The sequence below is a fragment of the Mastigoproctus giganteus genome, chromosome 7 (assembly GCF_048544385.1).
Source record: "Mastigoproctus giganteus isolate SK-2022 chromosome 7, ASM4854438v1, whole genome shotgun sequence".
In the NCBI taxonomy this organism is placed as follows: Eukaryota; Metazoa; Arthropoda; class Arachnida; order Uropygi; family Thelyphonidae; genus Mastigoproctus; species Mastigoproctus giganteus.
In genome coordinates this window covers 189,560,293-189,578,168 of record NC_143581.1, presented here as the reverse complement: position 1 = coordinate 189,578,168, position 17,876 = coordinate 189,560,293, and the positions used below count along the sequence as shown (strand labels likewise).

Genomic DNA, 17,876 nt, shown 5'->3' with positions numbered 1-17,876 from the left:
AATCAAACATTTCCAAAAATTACTTAGGAAGTGGTTCTCATATTCCTTTACAGATTTTCGCGTATATTACCTTACACCTGTAGTCTTACAACAAATCACCTATTTCTATCAAATCGCTTATCAATTCAATTACTACTTACCACCTTATATCAGTAATGCTTACTACAAACTCACCCACAAGCACCTTTGTTGTTTCCCTTTTCTGATACAGGGGAGGGTTCCCCCTTTTCTCTCAAGGTTTCTCAATGAAATAATTTTTTTCCTTTCACACATTAACTCATTACCTAGAATTTTATTTGTTATATTATCTGTTAACCCATTATCTAGAAAAATTATATATGTTTTCACGTTCTCTTTCTACTACGCCTATGATTAAAGTTATTATTAAATCCCTCTTTTTTTTTTTCTTTCCTTTAAGTACCCCTACATCATTTCATTGTCTTTAACTTAATCTGTATGCTCAACTGAATAACTTAACAGTACATTACAAATAAAATTTCCGCTGAGAGAAAATACCACCAATATTTCACAAAGTTCAGTTTATAAGTCTATAAGTTCGGGGTTCAATAAATTGGAACACATTTGCGTTCCGAACAGGACAGCCACTTCCAATTCATTTTCACTCTTTCAGCTCGGCTCTTCTCCGTGGCAGACAAGCTTCCCACATCCGTTTCCAATTTTTCTTTTTTTTTTTTTTTTTTGGCGGACTATCTCTTCTTCTAGTACTCTTGGACTGGACATTCTCTGTGTAGATTTCTTTATCCACATCTGCGTACCTGGCTCATTCTAGGCGGGATCTAGACACATGATGTGCAGCTTCCTACACGAATTAATCTTCAGAAACACAGCATGCGATTACGTTGCTAGACACGTCCATCAACCGACTGATGACGAACTCCACCTTTACTTTAAACTTTAGACCCACATGTTTCTCCACTTGTCCGCACTTCCCAAAAAAGAACAACACCTTCAGTCTGCACCCCTCACTACCCTTTTTTTCTTTCTTTTTCTTCATTTTCGATCTCTCACACTTCTATTTTCGAACTCCAACTCATATTTCTTGTCCTCACCTCTCACTACTTTTTTTTTTCGTCATCTTAATTCCACGATTTCCAAACTCTAACTCTAACCGGCACTCACTCTCCGACTCCCAAACTCTCAACCGAACCCTTTTTCCCTCCGAAGTTTGGAACTCCTCCCACAGGACTCAATCAGTCTCACTACTATACAGTACTTAATTTCTCACTCCTTCCTATTTGCTAAAAACTAAGCGCAACCGTCTCCCTCGAGCAACAAATCAAACCCCGTCTCTTGTAATTTTCTTGTATATTTTCCACTCCAGCAATACAACCCTTTCATGTATGCCAATGCATTCTCGCTCGGCTAGGTCAGGCCTAAATTTCGACAAGCGTCGCCCCTTACCTAAAATCGCGACACTGGCGCGGTATTCTTTTTACGTGAACGCCAGCCTGTCCCGGTTAGTTCTGTTTCTGTATAGCTTCAAGCACTCTTCATAATTCGATCTTATTGTTTCCCGCATTTTTCAACCCTTTCTCGCTCGTTCACAAATTACCACTTCTTCCGTAGGAAGGGCCACTGTTTTATTTTCTCTCAGTACACCCTTCTTGTACTACTTGTTACTTCTTGTCTCCATTTAAGTATTATTTAATTTACGCATCTATAACCTCCCTATTTCAAAATCCAGTATTGTCAAATCTTAATATTTACCATATCCAAACCTTAATAATTCCCAATTTTTTCTGCGCTTAATGAATTTATTTCAGATAAAAAATATTTCCGTTTTATTTGTACGAGTGTACTTTTACAGGAGCAGTTACTTCCAGCTCCAATTTGCAGTTTTGTTCTCAGCATGAGTCCATTGTCACAGTTTTATTGCCATAAACGGAGATCACGCTTCTTATTAGGGTATGTTTCCATCGATTATTGACTCGACATTTTTATCGCTCATGACATTCACATAACTCTAATCTCAGATTGAAATTTGTCCAGTCTTTTGTGCATTGTTAAGACATTGCATTTTTAGACGCTTATATTATCGTGCGAATTACTTTTACCTGGAGATGTTTAGAAATGATATTAAGGCTATGGCACAAGCAGAAACACTCCATAACCACTTCCTATACACGGAAGCCAAGATTTTTGCAGCCAAGTGGCCCATAAGGCAAGAACTCTTTGGTCTGCAGAATCCAAAACAAATAATTTCATATATCCTCTAATTGCCAGTCACACTACGTATATGCATCAGTAATCTGGTCTTCCCCACTTTCATATAAGGAAAAGTTTCTTGTGCAGGAGTACTGGATATTATATCGGATTAACCGCATTAATGGAAACCCATTTACATCTCCAGAGCTATTATCCGTATAAACCTAAATGCCACACCATGGAGGCAACACAAAATAGTTAAAAAACCTGCGTAGTTTGGTACATGGCTACGCTAACAGAATGCACCACCCAAACCTGGGCGTTATAGAAATTGGTCATGGCGATAAAATCTTGCTCCGACTTACGCTTACCCTTTTGTTCAGCTAAGACTTAAGCTGAACAAAACTGATGGGCTTAAAAACACGTTTCCAGCTAATACCAAATACTTTTATATCCCCCATGATTGATTCGGAAATATTCTGTCAAGAAACAGTATAGAGAAGAAATAGTGAGGGAAAACTGATTCATACATCAAGATGTAGACCTTTGCTAAACACGATGATGTCTATCATCAACCATGAAATGAACATTGTTAAGTTTTTCGGGTTACCTAAGCAAGTAGTTCATGTATTCATAGTATATTATGTTTGTTTTCTGATCAATTTTTCTATTTACTAAAAGCAAAAATTATGCTAGCCTCCATCGACACCGGCTAACTTGGCCGCGGTTTTAAAAAAAAGCCCGCGGTTTTAAGTTACTCTCGTGTCATTGACAGGATTCGAACTTAGTCCCTTTCCATGCAGCGTGGCAGGATTGTATTCATAACCACTGTGCTATCCTCGAGGGCTACTTTTGCCATCAAATGGAACTGAATCAATCCCTTTACGTCTACCATCTGTGCTAAGCTTGTTGACCTTTTATTACAACTAGACAAATCATGCAATCTAGCTGACTAATGCAGCACCGGATGGAGAATGGAAATCTCGACAAGGTGTTGTATTGCTCATTTTTGCATAAATATATTAGACGTATACAGTGCACATGTATTGTGTGTGTGTGTGTGTGTGTGTGTGTGTGTATATATATATATATATATATATATATATATATATTTATTTATTTATTTAGCAAATAACATTGCTTTAATGTGCATCGTGTTATCATAGCATGTGGATGAAGCTTAAGCTCTTTGTCTCTGTCATATCCAATAACTTTTATTTTTAGACCTTCTTTCCTTAAGTGCTATTAATAATACTGTTGTGAACAGGTGAGTGTGTATCGTCCATTCTCATTAGATATCATACTCGACGTAAAGAAGCTTACTGAGTCATGTGTTTTACTTTTTTCATTGTGTCTTCTTTGTAACGGTACCATCATTTTGTCTGTACTTAAAACTTAGATTTTTATATTGCCTGATAATAGTATTCTCGTGGATAGAGTAATGCGTACATATACCGGGTGATCAAAAAGTTTTGGGTCTGAACTAATATTTGGGAAATGAAACTTAAGGATGGATCTCCTTCTAAATAGTCTCCTTAATAAGGAGGACTGTATACACCGTTTCCAATGCTGCTGCAACTTCTGGAAGCATTCCTGATAGGTTTCTTTTGGAATTGCTAATAGTTCCTGTGTCGCGTTTTGAATAATTTTCTCAGTAGTTGTAAATCTGTTACTTTTCAAAGAGCTTTTAAGCTTGGGGAAAGAAAAAAAAAAAAACAAAGGGGGAGCTAAATACAATGAGTATGGCAGATGGGGAACTGTAGTGCTTAGAAATAAATTCTTGAATACAAAGGGCCGAGCCTACTGTACTTTACAGTACTACAGAAGATAAAACCAAAGTTTATGCAAATTCTTTGCATAAACTTTTAAATAAAGTTTTATGTCAAAACCTGGGCAACTTGTTAAGGCAGAGTTGTTCTGTTGTGAACATCAAGATCGTTACAGTAACTGAAAAGTTTAAATCGTGCCGGTCTCAACACCTTATATGACAGGATTTAATAATTATTTTATTTTATAATATAATTTTAAAAGTTTTATTACTAATTCTGTCCCCGGATTTGAAGAGAAAAAAATCGTAATCTAACTCTATGAAACTTCCCATCTTGAATCCCAAATTCCATAATTATACAGATCCTTTCCGTTGCAGAGTGATTCACTTTTCTGCTAATGTTTCATTGAGACGGTGAGATCAAACGAGTCATCCAGCAGTAGCAGGTGGAAGCCTAGGACAGACCGTCACTGGAAATAATGAAAGCGTTTTTTTTTCTTTCATTTTTTGTTATTAATGGAGAGCAAACAGTGATACGGGATTTCTGTTGAAACTTATAAATTGCTCTGCTAAGAGTAGAACTGATTCATGCCTTTTCATGGAGATTACATGGAAAGAACCTTGAGAACTCGTTGTTAGCAGAGCAGTCATAAATGAATGTATGAAAGAACAAGTGTGTGTTGGGGGAGAGGACCTCTCAGGAGCGGAGATAGCCATTACTTTCCTATTTGCAAATCAGTTAGCGCTACTTCGACTTCGTTTTATGTCAAATTACGTTCGCTGAATTCACTAACGGAATCCGAGAGGTATTAGCAGAAGAAAAAAGTGCGAATATCCTCTCCTCGCTATTTAATGCAGGGTTAACTTTGGCTTCGAATAAAACTAAGAATAAAGGCAATCTTTTGACCTCAAAGGCTTAAAAAGTTAGTAATGTTTCATTATTATAATTCTACTAGTTTCTATCCGAAGGTTTCCCATTGCTACTGGAATTTTCAAAGGAGAAAATTTTCCTCTCATTGGTAGCATTCAAGAATGTGAGCAGCTGTTTTGAGAAATGAAATTCACTGTCAAAAACCAACTCACTGCTGACAGATTCCCACCTCCAACACAACCACAGAATGTCTACATCAGATACTGTATCTTCTAACAGAAATATTCTCGTAAAGAAAATTACATCACAAAGATCGTATTAATGATCGAATTTGTTTTTGTGTTCTTATTCAAACCAGGTTGTATTTGTTAGTTTAGGGCCCTTGGGTGCTTTTCAACAATTCACGAAATCCTTGCCCATACAAAGGTTGTCGAAAATGTGCCATCCGGTGCTTAAAATAAATTGGGTGGCGCAAATGGTGTATTTTATAACAAACTGAGGAATGAAAGTCAGTATAAACAGTCACTGTGTCATGGGACAAAAATGTGAATTATTCAACACACGAATCTCGTGTTACCCAAACTGAACGAGGCTTTACTGTAATAGATGCAAAGGCGTTAGTTTAGGGATGGTTCGGTAAGTAACAATAGGCCAGTGAAGAGGCCAGTAGGTCAAAAGTATTTAGCATTAGTTAACAGTTGAATACAAATTATTATTTTATGCGAATGTGGGAAGATATCATAATAAAAGAAACAATAATTTCGACGTCATAATATTCTGAACACGTTAAAGTTATGTAGCGCAAACTTATACGTTATTTAAGTGTGAAATCAAAGAGAAAATAAATAAATGCGAATAACATTTTTTGTAATTTTTTTTTATATATATGGATATGTAAAAAAATTCCTCTGGCGGCACTTTACTGAACTATATAAAATATATATTTATTTTTCATTTACTGGTTTCCACGGTGACTCAGTTTAATTATAATGATCTATATATGTGTATAATTAAAATAAATGTCTTTTCTTTATCGATTGCTATTATCTTTCTAGGTTCACTGCAATCGAAGGACTTAAAATGTGTGTTCATTATTTGTATGCAAGAATTATCCGTTGATTCATATGGTGAAACTCATTTCGCAAGTTAAATTATTAGCTTCTGTGTGTCTGCTTTGTCCTTTTTCTTTCTGGAATAAATATGCTCTAATTCTAATGCCAAAAAAAGTACGGATTTCAACCTTTCACATCCACACTCTTAAAAATTTGAGAAAAAATCGGACTGTCAAAGTTTACAAATCAGTCTTAACGAATTCATTATGAAATGATCAACGGTTACTGACCTCCTGACAGTTTAAAACGCGAATGTTTTTTTATTTCTGCTTTCCTAACTAAAAAGGAATTGCGATAATAAAACTTGACGTAAAGGCCCTACATGTTTGAGTTTGATCTCTTTGCAAGTACACCTTCCAAATACTGTATATGACGAACTATGTCTATAAATTGCATGTTCTGTGGTTGATTTGCTGTTCAAAAAAAAAAAAAAAAACTAGTTTCCGGGAGGGAAAATCATGCTCCATAGTCTGAGATCGACTAACTCAGTCACGTCGTGAAAAAGGCCCGTAAAAATTCCTTGCGTCATTGTCGGGATACCATCCTAGGTCTTTTTCACCCAGTGTGGGAAAGACTGTGATTATACCAACGGTGCTACCCACGAAGGTGTGGATGGAGAAACGACACAAAAAAATTAAGGCACCAAAGGTGTGAAGCTACTTTTGGATTACCGTGTATATATTCATATGTTTTGATATCCGCATATGTTCTAGTGGAATTACTGCCGATGTATATTTAAACAATTATTTTTAAAGTTTTTATTACACGATATGCATTTTTTGTGTTAATTATATCTTGACATAATTACGCATCTAAGATCAGGAACTATTGCAAAAATGTTTCGGGGACATGTAGGGCATCTCTGTGTTTTCCCAAACGATCTCTGAGTCAAAACCTGTTTCGTCGCAATTTATTTTCATAAAAATTGGCGTCAACATTTCTTTAGAGATGGCAGTTTAATTTTTCCTCCTCAGTTGAGAAACTAATCGATATCGAGTTGTTCACCTTGAAAAGAAGATGCGGAAAATTGTTAGAGGAAGAACACTTTGAAAATCGCTGTTTCTCTTCCTTTAAACAAATACATTAAAGTTTATTATATTGCAATGTTCTGTGCGTGATAACCATATTAAACATATTGTTTAGTTAGTTTATTACTATAATTTGTCTCATTAGTTTCATGCTCCAAAAATAGCTGTGAAGATTTGATCAAAGGTGTATTTTCAGCTTGCCGAAAACTATTTACTTCGGAAGAAATTATTTACATTAAGTAAGATTGTAAGCCGTCAGTCTATGGGATGAAAAATCGAATTTCTTTCATCTCAGCTTCGTGATGAATCCACTCCGATGGATTCCTCTGTATTTCTGATAGCCATTCGCGGTCTGGTGTTGTTTACATTATGATTGTGATATAGAGAAGCCGTGGGTATTCCCGCCTAAGAGGAACTTCCACCCAACACGCTGCAGCGAAAACAACGATTAGAAAAGATGTCTGCATATTGTTGCCCAATAGTTGTTTTGATTTAATAACAAAGATGTTATCAACCACTCCCTCGCCCCTTTCCACTTTTTTTTTATAAAAAGCAGGTCAGAAACAAACGCCTGGAAAAAGCTTCAAAATGTCGAAATGCTGACATATCACAACACCGATGGAACAGAATACTAACCGGATTGAAACAATTCCTAGAAGAAGAAAATCTCTTCCAGTTATTGTTGTTACTCTTTAATGCTTTCTGAAGTAATGGAGAAAATCCATTAATTGACAACGCTTACTTCACCTTGAAACTGCTGATTAATGATTTCTAATATGGATTCCGTCAGTGTTAATCCATAGCAAACCAGTTCACTTATTTTATTCATCTTTGGACGAATTCCATGTAGAAATTTAAGACCTGGAGCATTTTCTCTCAGCATTGCAGAAACATTGTGTTACTTGTGATAGTTGTTGACTCTGTTTTTAAAATTTCAAGTGTTGCAGTAACTTATTAGTTCCATTTCTTCGCCCGCACCATTGATTCTCTTCCACTGGCTTGAAATCCTATTGAAAACCACCAGAATAACTGAATAGGTGTCCATAGTTTCTTTGTGGACATTATATCTTATGAACTCCTCCTGGCTTTGTGATCATCTCTGAATATAAACTGATTTATTTATTATTTTATTATTTTTTTAAACTCTTGTGGTTGCTCTACTCCATTTTCCTGGCACTTTTCAAAACCATTATGAATGCTGCTGACTCTGTCCAAAAGAAAGCAGTCAGGTTGATTATTATTGTTAAATAAGTTTATTTACAAAGCAGTTTTATTCCTATATAGCCTTTGGCTAGAAGGATGTACAGAGTGGAATAGTAGATATACCATAACGACGCTTCTTATAGATTAAAACTTACAAGTTCTTAAATCCTAAGCATAGTGTTAAATAATGTTGACATTGTAAGAATATAAAACGATTAAATATTTAATCGTTTGTAAGAATAAAAAACGATTAAATATTTACAATTTAATTTAAATAAGAATTAATCGTTGTATACACTGAGTCTCCACTATATTAGATATATCCATATGATAACAAGTAGGTCTGCATTTTAGCCCATGCGGTCTGTACGCTATTCCAAACAGCGTTGATCCGTTGTGGAAAGGACTCGATGATGTTTAGAAAACACAAGGACACTAGTCCATCCACGATGACTCAATCGCTTCCCACAATTGTTGAAAATTGAATGGTTTCGGATTTATACGCCCAAGAATCTGTTCACCCCCTCCCACTTTATGCCATAGTTGCTCAGTTAGATTAAGATCTGGTGGCTAGGAAGGTTCACCGCGGTAGGCTGAATTTACTCATGTTTCCGGAACCAGTTCTTTACCATTATGTTTTTATAACATGAGCGTTATCCTTCATTTGCAAATGGGTATGCTGCAGCCACGAGGAGTGCACCTGGTCGAAAACAATTGACTGATATCTATGGCATCCAAATGTTGCTCCATTGGTATCAACGAGCCCAATGTGCACGGCGAAAACACACCACAACACACTTACACTGCCGCCACCACTACCACTGGCCTATATTGTTAAAAACTGGCTGGATGGGTTCATGGATTCGTGCTGTGTTTGTCATATTCTCTCCTCCTATAAGAGTAGAACAGGAGGAACCGGGATTCGTCGTACCCTCTTGCAGTGCCGGACCAAGGTATTTCCGCGCCCTAGGCAGAATGATTTTTCGGCGCCCTTTACTGAGGATATATACTGTATATTTTTTTTGCCGCATTGTTCTTCTGTTTTTGGCGTCCTTTAAAGAATGGCACCCCGGACAAGGGTCCTGCTAGCCCATACTTTAATCTGACACTGCCTTCTTGTTTTTTGCTGACAGGAATGGAACTCGATTTTGTTTTCTGCTGCGATACCCTGTCTGTGACAAGGTACGGCGAGTTGTGTGTCTTAGACTAATCCTGTTGTACTGGGTTATTATTTGACTTCCAGTAGCTTTAATGATACTCTCACAATTCTTGTCGGCTTTCATTGGCTCCTCGCACCAACGAGCTGTTTCTGATCATAGTCTTGCTATTAGCTGGATGTTATTTGATTATTGGCCCCATAGCCGGGTGAAAAAGACCTGAGTTCGAATCTCGTCGACGACGTGAGGAATCTTTATGGGTCTTGTTCACAACATGGCTGAGTTAGTCGGTCTCAGGTGAGAGTATCGTAGTTTTTTCTCTTGGATACTCGAAATTTTCTCCAGCAAACAGCAAATCGAACACAGAATACACGCATTTTGCAGACATATTTTATACGGCCTTAGTCGTTAAGGCGCCTAAAACTTTACAGCAAACAAACATTCGATGATTGGACCAGTCTTCTCGATACATCAGAGACATAGTCGGGCGTGAAAACTCCAGCGATGTTGCAGTTTCCGAGATACTCATATCTATGCTTCCTGCCCTGACACTACGTTCAGATTCACTTAAATCATTTGTACTGGCTATTCTTGAACTGAATTACGCATATACAACAACCCTACTTATCTGCATTTTAGCCACCTGCTTTTTATTGCATAGCGCGAACACATGACGTTACTGAAGGAGTGCTCCGTCCTCTCTGACAATATAGTGGTTTCGCCACTTATCACTCGTATGGAAAAGACTGGGTTCGAGTCCTTCGGCAGATTGGAAAAATTTCTAAATTCCTTAGCAGTCGAGGCTCTACTTAGCCCATCATAGATGGAGGGATTACAGTTTATACCCATGAGTTATTCCAGGTTTTTCAACGGACACTATACAGAGAGCTGATGCTCTTAAAACCAGAGTGCTCAATGTCATGAAAACAGTATGCTGAATGTATGTAGCTTATGTTCGAAAGTGGTATTGAACTCGCTTTGGTCAAGTTGTGTAACTGTCACCCGAGACTGTGTAACTCCATTATTGTGCTAAGAAAGCCCATAAAACTCCTCTCGTTTTGAATTCGAACCTTTTTCACGCGCTCTGGAAGGACAGCGAAAGACGTTCTGATACCAGCAGAGGTTGTTGCACTTTAGGTCACAGCACAATCACATCTGGATTCGTGATCCCGCTGAAAAAAACTATCTCGATTTGCTATCACACGGACATTCAGTTTTTGCTGAATATCTTTTGGGATAGTTTTTTCTTTTTATGGAACTTCTACGATAGACTTTTAGAAACCGTACATAACCCGACTTTAATATCCCTCCCAGTTTGATTTCGATTGTATCGGGTTAAAGTAAGGCAACTCAAGCCTTCTAATCTAAGACTGGATTGTGAGATGAAAATTCTTACACCTCCGTGTTCAGTTCACTCATCCCTATTACACAATAGAAATATTTTTAGTTATGTTTTTTTCTCAAACAAAACATTCTTAGGGTCAAGCTAACTACGACATTAGCTATGTATTATATCTAGTTTTAATTACGAATTAGATTTTATACTTGCATGAAAGAATCTTTTTGAGTAGAAAACTTGTGTTTTTCATCTCACATGTACAAACTAAAAATGTAAACGTTTCATGGTCATTAGCTGCCTTGTCTTGCATCATCCTTTTTAACTGCTTCTCGTCGTTCTTACAAATATTTTATCTTTCACGACGTCTCTCTTAAATTCTAAAATGCTTAAGAGACTTTAAGCAGTCCACCCTAAATCCACCCTAAAGTGGCAAAGAACAGAGAAACAAAATGTGAGACAAAAGCATAATATAGTTTCAGCTGAAAAAAAAAAGGTTATTGGATCCGAATAATAGATTCGACTGGTGCATTTTCATTGTTGTTAAATAATATCCTCTATTTATAGCAATATAAAGATTCCTCTGAATGGAACAGTTCCTCGATAACATTTGCAAGTCATCTGCTAAAGTAATCGTGGCTTACTGCCAGGATAACAAAGCTGTAGTGAAAAGAGGAGAATGCCAGTGATGCTGCCGTTTCTCATACATTGTGGGCGTGTAAGTGAAAAGATCTTTAATATACCACTGTGTTTCATCATGATGATGACCACTGTGTTTCATATTCTTTATTTAAATGTTATCTTTCTTTACTATCACTCATCATCGTTCTACTCTTCCGTGTAGAACGGGTAGAGTTACATTTGGATATCGATCTCAGTTGTTGCCATTCTCTTGAATCTCTCATCATTTGTCGATAGTTCTGAAAGCATGTATTCTCCTTTAGCATTGGAGCCATTCTGTTTTGGGTCTTCCTGGTGGTCTCTTATCTCCAATTCTTCCTGTCAATACTACAATTGGCAGCCTCTGTTGTTTCATCCGATTCACATGTCCAAACCAGTGAAGTTGTTTTTTGTAGATTAGTTCTATTATGCTGGCTTCAAAATTTAGATCCTTTCTTACTTTTCACTAATTTTCTTTAGGCATTTCATTTCAAATGTCATTATCTTTTGCCTTTCTTTCTTATTTATTCTCCATGTCTCTGATCCATAAGTTGTTGTGGGTATGATGACCGTTTCGTATAGTTTAATTTTTAGACTGTTTGAGATTTTGTTGCTCTTCCATGTTTTTGAGTCTGTTCATATTTGTCCATTCGATGTTCAGTCTGTGATTAATTTGGTCTATATTACTTAGGCTTCCAATTTTTAAAGAGCCCAGGTATACGAATTTTTGTACTTGTTCTATCTGTTGATTTTGGATGTTTATGTCTTCTGTAGTTCTTCCGATTTGTATTATTTTGGTTTTATTTATATTGATATTCATTCCATAGTTTTTGCTTATTTTATTGATGTTTGTTAAGATTTCTTTAAATTGTTCTTTGGTTTCTGTTAATATCACAACATCATCTGCATATTTTTACCATTTATTATTGTGGCTCTTTTTTCTTCAATTGATATCATTAGTTCCTCTGGGTAGATATTAAATAGATATGAGATAAAGGGCACTCTTGCATAACTCCTTTCTCTATTTCAAATTTCTCTGTTTTAAGGTTGTTGAATTTTACAATTGCTTTTGTACTTTTGTGGTAATTATTTACAAAGATGAGTAATTCTTGATCTAGTGGTATTTTTTGTAGTTTCATTAAATATTCTCTGTTTACAGAGTGAAATTCCTGATTGAAATCAATGAAGCACAGATAAAGAGGTTTCTTCTGGTTCCAATATTTTCAGCAATGATGTTTTGCACAAATATTTGGTCTATTCTTGATTTGTCTTTTCTAAATCCTGCTTGTTCTTCCTCTATTGTTTCTTCATATATTTTAAGTATCCTATTTTGTAAGATCCTTATGAATATTTTATATATATGGTTTAAAAGGGTAATGGGTCTATAATTCTGACAATTTTCTTTATCTCCTTTTTTGAGTATAGATATTATTATTCCACTTTTCCAGTTTCTGGTATATCCCCCGTAAATAGAATTAGATTAAAGAATTGTGCGAGATATTTTAACATTGCTTCTTCTCCAAATTTCCATGATTCTGCTTGGATACCATCATAATTTCCAGACGCCTTGTCATTCTTCATTTGGCTAATTGCTTTCTGAACTTCTTTTGTTATTGGAGTTCTTTATCTCTCCTGTTATCTAAGGCAAGAACATTTTTTATTTTCCCTTTAAACAGGATTCGATAATATTCTTTCCATATATTTTTTAATTTCTTGCGTTTTTTCTGTTTTTATATTGTTTTTGTTTTTCATTGTCAGTGTTTTCGTGGTGTATGTTTTTGAGAGTTGCGTTTATTTGCTTTATCTTCTAACCATTTCCTTTTAGCAGCTTTACATAGGTTATCTATTTTATCTTTTAGCATTTTAAACCTTTTCTTATTTTCTTTGAGCCTTGGCGCTTTGAGGCCCCAAGGCTCAAAGAAAATAAGAAAAGGTTTTTTCAGATATATGCTGATAGCAATGGAATCCACGCCACGTGTACGGGCTGTAATTCGGGCGAAAAGTGGCCGTACTAAATGTTGTGTTGAATAAAGGTTCCTTAGTTCAATTCAATCCAGTATGTTCTGCTTAATTATCCCCACATTGTTCTCTCTTAATAATGGAATTTACTTTCCAGTTATCCTTACTGAAACATTTATTTTCAACTTATCTTTTATATTTGTTTTACCTTCACTGTTTACCAATCACTTCATTCCTTTCCGTTTCATTTCACTACCTCTCATATATTTTTATTTTTTCTTTCCCTTCCACAAAAACTACAATATAAAGCTGAAGCACTCTTGCTTATTACTGTATTACCAAAATATTTGCTGTTTTGGTAATAATACAACAGCTGCAACATATAGCAGTATAAATGGTTCAGCCCACAAAAAATTATACAGTACCTTAATATTCACTTTCAAATGCAATAACACTTCACTCATACATTACTCCTTTCTGTACTATGATTATGTCAGTTCTTACACGTTGTAAGTGTCTATTGGTAATTCTGGTAGACCACTGTTTTTTTCTTTTTTGACGCCGTCTTCTATTAGCATCATTAGAACCATCCTCCTGAAGTAAAAATACTTCATTCTCTCCGCAGAACTATTCCATTTTAACATCTTCACTTCCCGGTGCTTCTGGCTAATAGAGTTGTACACCTGAACTGAACCAGGCGGTTTCAACACACTTATGTCCTGCCTCCCCCCCACCTCCCACAATAAGCAACAGGATGCAGTATACCTATGGAATACTACTGTATATCGCGATTCCTGCCGTCGACTGCTTGTCATTTTTTTCCCTCCTCAGGTACACTTTTCTCCCCATCTTTCCTATTGTGTCACATTTAAGGTACAGAATTCACTACTCAATAGCAATTCAGTATTAACTATTACTTTTACTAATAACTTTATTTCAAAGCACTGCGGAAACAGGATAAGTGTACCTAAAACTGCATAATCCATTTTGAAATTTCATTTCTGTCTTTACCTGAGACCAGGCCAAATGAGCCTATCCTAAGCGTGATTTTATACACTTTAAAACTACATTCTTCAAATACGTCTGCATTCTTCAAAATCAAACCTTTAACTGGGTTCCAACTAGCGGGAAAATCTGCATATATTTCCCTTTCAAATATCGTAACTCTTTCTTGCACATTATAAATTGTCCAGCGGGAGTTGTCATTTTTGAGTTGCTGTCATTTCCGATTCGTCTAAACCTTCAGTTTTATAATTATTCAAATTTCTTTGTTTGTTCACCATTTCAAACGAAGGTGTTTCCTTTTGTATGCTTAGGTTAAGCTGCCAGTTCTTCCCACTTTGATCTCTATTGCTAAGCCACTTCATATTGTCTTTTCCTTTCATGTACGTAGCCACCTAAAGGATGTCTCTTGCTGTTCAATTGCTATTTAAGGAGATTGTAGATTTTTTTTTTTTTTTTTTAGTTTTGATCTCGGCACTTCCCCTTCTTTGTTTGACCGTTTATTTTTACTTAAATTTAAATTAAGACTAGAAGTCTTAAAAGTCTTAATGTTAAGCTTGCTTCGCTCAACGTCTTATGATAATTAACTGGTTTCAAGGGTTGCGGACAGTGGAATGCCACATTTTTGGCAGATGCCACTTCGGGATGTCCCTGCTTATTCCAGCTCTCCAGTAATTACTCTAAATTAACTACTTAACTTGCTTAATTATAAATTATCTACGTCCAATGTAAAATGCGGTTCAAGGTCAGATTTTACATCGAATAACCAAGGGGGTTCACCCAGGTCCCTACCTCAGAGGGCCCACACGTCTCTTGCTATTAAGAATATAACAATATATGTAATTTTTAAACTATCTTTTTCTAATAAATCAACAAGTTAGTTTATGTACGTAGTGTGTTACATTACAAATAGTAATAGTTCATGATTTATAACAAAAAAGAGCAAAAAGCAACGAGTTTTATGAATGAACCGAGAAAATTTCTTTTCTGCGCATCCGCCACATTGTCTGTTAGGTCTTCCAATCAGCGCATGGCAACAAGCGATATCCATTGCTTCATCTACAATATACGATATATAGATGGCTTATGTGTTATGTATATAAAAAAAATAATGATAAAATTTGGAATGACTCAACAAATCTTTTTAAAAGATCCAAATATTTATAATTTGTGGAAGACCTTAAATTCCGAGGATAAAACTGACAAGCAGAAAAAAGCTGGATTACTTTATTTTGATGGAACTTACCTCCCAACTGGTAGCCGAGCATTCTGGTCTCTTGCCAAAGCTGTTGGCCGCAACTTTTGCACATCTCTGCTCCCACCTCTGTCCAACCCAGATGGTTTTTGTTGTCACTTCAGCCAAGGATAAAGCTGACCTGCTAGCATCCCATTTTTCTTCCAATTCATGTATTAATGATCTTGGTAAAACCATTCCCAACATGCTCCATTCAATGCCTCTTGTGGTCTTCCGTCAAAAGGATGTCAGAAGGATTTTGACGAATCTTGATGCTAAGAAAGCTCCAGGTCCTGATGGTATTTCTCCATTTGTTCTCAAAACCTATGCTCCTGAACTTACTCCTATTCTTTGCCGCCCTTTTTTTTTTTTTTCACTATCTTATTCCAAAGGTGTTTTTCCTTCTGCTTGGAAATTTGCTCATATCCAGCCAGTTCCTAAAAAGGGTGACAAATCCCTCCCATCCAATTATCGTCCCATTGCAATTACTTCTACTCTTTCTAAAGTAATGGAGAAATCAATTAACCGCAACTCTTAAACTACCTAGAAACCTTCCGTCTGATCAACGATCGCCAGTATGGATTCCGTCAGTGTCGATCCACTGGTGATATTCTGGCTTATGTTACCCATTTGTGGACTAATTCAGTGGAAAGGTTCGGTGAAATACAAGTAGTTGCTCTTGACATCTCAAAGGCTTTTGATCGTGTGTGGCATAAAGGTCTTCTAAACAAGCTTCCATCTTATGGTTTGCCAACTGTTTTTTGTAATTGGTTATCCAGTTTTCTCTCTGATCGCTCATTGAGGGTGATGGTAGATGGCTCTCTGTCTTCTAACTTCTCCACTAATGCCGGTGTCCCCCAAGGTTCAGTTCTTTCCCCCACTCTTTTCCTCTTGTATATTAATGACCTTCTTCCATTGACTGGAAATCCTATCCATAGTTTTGCCGATGACAGCACATTGCATTCCACTTTCCATTTTGAGAAACCTTGTCCTGCTCAATCAGCTTCAACTTCTCGAAAATCTGCTACCAATTCCTTAAATGCTGATCTTCAGGTAATTCTCCAGTGGGGCAAAGACAACTTAGTTGATTTCTATCCTTCTAAAACTCAATCTTGTCTTATATCTCGCAAAAAGGATTCTTCTGCTCCTATGCTTACCTTTAGTGACACTCCGATTTCTAGGCAAAATGATATATCTCTTTTGGGGATTACCCTGACTTCTAATCTCTCTTGGCACCAGCACATTACAAATATTGCTTCCTCTGCATCTAAAAAACTTGGTTTTCTCTTTCGCTCTCGCCGTTACTTTTCTTCCAAACAGCTGCTCACTCTGTATAAATCGCAAATCCGCCCTGCCATGGAATATTGTTCCCACATCTGGGGCGGTGCCCCCAAAACCTCTCTCAGGCTTCTTGATTCCATTCAGAAGAGGGCAGTTAGGTTAATTAATGATTCATCTCTAACAGAGTCTGTGCACTCGCTGTCTCATAGACGAACTGTTTCTGCTGCATGCCTTTTCTACAAATACTTCCACGGACACTGTTCTTCTGAACTGGCTTCTATAATTCCCACTCTCTCTTTCAAAATAGTCCAAACACGTGCCGCCACCAGTCAACATCCATTTACTGTCCAACTCCAAACTCACAGAACCAACTTTTCATCTTCCTCGTTTGTTCATTCAGCTGCCGTTTTCTGGAACAACCTTCCTTCATACGTATTTCCTGAAAATTACAGTCTACAGAAGTTCAAGTCCAATGTCAACAAATATCTTCTTTCGTCTTCTCAACCTCCAACCCAAGCATGGTACTAAGTCCTATAGGTTCTAATACCTCTCGTGTTTGGGGTTTACATTTAAAAAAAAAAAAAAACTACTTACGTGTCGAATTGGATGAAATTAAATTCGAAAGAGTTAACTTAATGCTCATAACTCTATCCAATTTAATTTCCTCTTAATCGATATGTAAGCAGTTGGGAGATAAGTTTTGAAAAAAATAAGGTAATCCAGTTTTGTTCTTGTCAAGGTCCAAATATCAAATTTCATGAAAATCTGTCCAGTGTGAGTTGAGTTGCTAAAACAGACAGGAATGATCATGAAAATGTCAGTTTTAGCTTTCGACTGGGTGAGAGTTGCTGATTAGCTTAGAGACAATCCTGGCATCATGGAGAGAGTATACATTTCATGCGTGTTTATCCTTGACGTTCTGTATTTGTAAAACATACCACGCATGACCAAAGAGTTAGTAAATTTTTCTGGGCCATAGAAATCAATCAACAAATAAAAAAAATAAAAAAACACAAAACCATCGATAAAAAAAAACGTATCTCAGGACCGTAAAAGATGATTTCTAAATCTTGTGGCCCATAGTTAATTACCAAAAATA

The 17,876-nt window shown here is 36.5% G+C and overlaps 1 protein-coding gene across 2 annotated transcripts in view; it reads left to right on the top strand.

Moving 5' to 3' along the window:
- Window positions 1-17,876, top strand: part of for (cGMP-dependent protein kinase for) — a 353,560-nt gene that overhangs the window by 93,723 nt on the left and 241,961 nt on the right. The window lies entirely within an intron of this gene.